Source organism: Amblyraja radiata, chromosome 8 (genome assembly GCF_010909765.2).
Source record: "Amblyraja radiata isolate CabotCenter1 chromosome 8, sAmbRad1.1.pri, whole genome shotgun sequence".
In the NCBI taxonomy this organism is placed as follows: Eukaryota; Metazoa; Chordata; class Chondrichthyes; order Rajiformes; family Rajidae; genus Amblyraja; species Amblyraja radiata.
In genome coordinates, this window is record NC_045963.1 from 64673079 (window position 1) to 64676504 (window position 3426).

Here is a 3426-nt window from a genome sequence, read left to right on the forward strand (position 1 = left end):
TCATAATTAGTCAATTCAAATGCTTCCTTGGCCCTGCTCCAAAATAGAAAAACTTCCCTACTGCTGATATGCTCCACCTCCTGGCTGGAAAATCACAAGGCCAGTTCACTGACGGTGCTCATTTCTACCAACATGTCCTGACATAACCCAAGACATTTGACCCATCAGTCATTCAGGCTCACTCCCAGCCAATTACTGCCTCATAAACCACTCATAGACTGCACACAAAAAGCGGTTGACATACACCAAACAACTTGCAACACACGTATAAAGAGGATACAAGCAGGCCACAAGGGGATATACATGATCTAAGTGAGTCAGAGTCATACACTTACAGTATACAGCATGGAAACAGGCCCTTCGGTCCAACGCTTCCATGCTGATCAGGTTGCCTAACCAAGCAAATCCCATTTGCCTGTGACTGGCTCACATCATTCCAAACTATTCCAAGCCTCCTTTAATCCAGAGAAATAGATCTAGCCAAGCCAGCCTCTCTTTCTAACTCAAACATTCCAGCCCCATGTACCTGTCCAAGTATCTTTTAAATGTTGCTGTACCCACATCTCCCACTTCCTCTGCAGCTCGTTCCTTTACTCACAAAGGTAAGTGTGAAAAGGATTTCCTCTCAGGTCCCTATACCCTCTCTTTAAATCTATGCACTCTAGTTTTAGCCTCCCTCACCCTAGGAAAATTACTGTGTGCATGCACCTTAGCTATGCCCTCATGATTTTATACCCCTCTATAAGATCACCACTCAGCCTCCTTTACTCCAGAGCGGGGCTGGGGAACCGTTTCATGTTGTAATGCCGCATTAAGTTAGCTGTAATCTAATAAGGCCGCATCCAAGAAACTTCAATTGGATATACTTCAAAATGTACATTATTTTGTAAAAATTTGTGACATGATGGGCTGTTAAGCAGACAGAATTTAAAAAAGTCAAACAAATACGCTGTTTAGCTGTTCTCAAATTCAACTTCAAACGGTAAGCCACATGCACCGCTATCAAAAGTTGATAATATTGAAGACTAGACGGCCAGCGGACTCTCCCCGACATTTTCCCTCTCGTCAACCAGCCTCAGGAGGTGGTGGCTCCAGTCAGGCAGGGAGGTTAACGTACATTCTAGTGTCACATTAGAACTAAGTCATGAGCACAACAGGTGTTAAAATAGCCCACATGACTTACTAATGTTTTAATTGTGGCCGTCAGTCAGGGAGGATTATTTTGTTGAATCTTCTTCTACTCTTTGGTATTTTAAATACGTTCATTTTAAGATTTAAATAAAAATAATAAAATATAAACAAAAACATAATAATAAAAATAAAAGGATTTGATCTACAAAATTTGGATTCATTCAAAAGGCCGCACTTAATGGCCTCGAAGGCCGCATGCAGCCTTATGGCCGCAGGTTCCCCACCCTGCTCCAGAAAATAAGATCTAGCCTAGCCAGCCTCTCTTTATAAATCAAACCCTCCATACCCAGTAACACACTCGTAAATCCTTTTTGCACCCTTCCATTTTTACGATATACTAGCAGGGCAATCAGAACTCTACACAGTACTCCAAATGTGGTCTTACCAATGTCTTGTACACCTGTACCATGACATCTAAACTCAATGATTAATGAAACTTTATTTAATACTTTATTGTAACAAGTACCTAGGTGTGTAACGGGTATAGCTTGGACCCAATAGCAGCACAGAATCAGGCAGGTATAGTTGGTAATGAACTTTATTACGATACTGTAACACAGAGTAGTAACACAGGAATGGGTACACCGTACTCACACAGAGGCTCAGGATTGAGCGAGGGTTCCGAAGAGGGGCAGGCAGGTTCGAATCCGTGTAGGCAGTCGGGAAATCGCTGGAGAGTCTTGCATGAAGGCTGAGAACAATCTGGCACTGTGTGAATGGTGAGGAGAGTCTATATACCGGGTTAATTGGTGATCAGAGGCAACTGAGTGCAACAGGTGAGGAGAGTTGGGCTGATGAGAGGGGAGTGGCAGGCAGGCAGGAGAGGAGAAGGAGGGACCGGTGGAAAAGTACTGGGAGGTGAAGTGGATGAGAATGAGGAGAGGGCAGACTGTGACAGAACCCCCCCCCCCCCCCCCCTCAAGGGACGGCTCCTGACGTCCCAAAACAAACAAAAAAAACAATAAAGAAAATAAACCCAATATCACGCAGAGTTGGGTGGGAGGAGGGGGACCGGAGGAGGGCTAATATTCGTCCGAGACATCCATGTCCGCATCCTCCTCCATGGCATCAGAGGAAAGCTCCTTCTCATCGTCACTGGGCGCCTCAGACGGAAGAGGGGACAGAGTCTCAGGGGCGGCGACCCCTCTAGGAGTGGCGGACTTGGACGGCTGGTCGGGATGACGCCGGTGAAACTCCCTGATGAGGGAGGCGTCCAGGATGTGTCGAGCAGGAACCCAGGACCTCTCCTCTGGACCGTAACCCTCCCAATCGACCAGGTATTGGAGACCCCCCCCCCGACGGCGGGAGCGCAGGAGGCGGTGCACCGTAAAGGCGGGGCCTCCGTCGATGAGACGAGGAGGTGGAGGAGGAGGGACTGCGGGGACCAGGGAGCTCTCCCGGACTGGCTTTACTCTGGACACGTGGAACGTAGGATGGACCCGCATGGAACGAGGCAACTTGAGCCGCACAGCCGCTGGGTTGATGACCTTCTGGATCTCAAAGGGACCGATGAACTTGGGTGCCAACTTCTTGGGCTCCACCCTCAAGAGAAGGTCCCGGGTCGACAGCCACACCTTCTGGCCCACGAGGTAGGTGGGAGCCTGGGTGCGGTGACGGTTTGCAGCCGTGGCGTAATGGTCCACGGAGCGGAGAAGAGCCGCCCTGGCTTGGGTCCACGTCCTGCGGCAGTGACGAATGAAGGCCTGGACGGACGGGCAGGAAACCTCTTTCTCCAGCGCCGGGAACAGTGGAGGCTGGAACCCGTAGGCACACTGGAAAGGGGAGAGCCCAGTGGCCGAGCTTGTCAGGGTGTTGTGGGCGTACTCCACCCACAACAACTGCTGGGACCAGGAGGAGGGATGCTTGGACACCATACACCGCAGCGCCGTCTCCATCTCCTGATTCTTCTTTTCAGTTTGGCCGTTGGACTGGGGATGAAATCCGGACGTCAGACTCACGGTGGCCCCCACAAGCGTGCAGAACTCCCTCCAGAACACAGAGGCAAACTGGGGTCCCCGGTCCGAGACCACATCGACGGGGAGACCATGGAGCCTGAAGACGTGGAGTAACATGAGCTCGGCAGTTTCCTTGGCTGACGGAAGCTTGGGAAGGGGCACGAAGTGAGCCATCTTGCTAAATCTATTGACCACGGTCAGGATGGTGGTGTGACCACTGGATGGGGGCAGGCCGGTAACGAAGTCCAGGGAGATGTGGGACCATGGTCGATGGGGTACA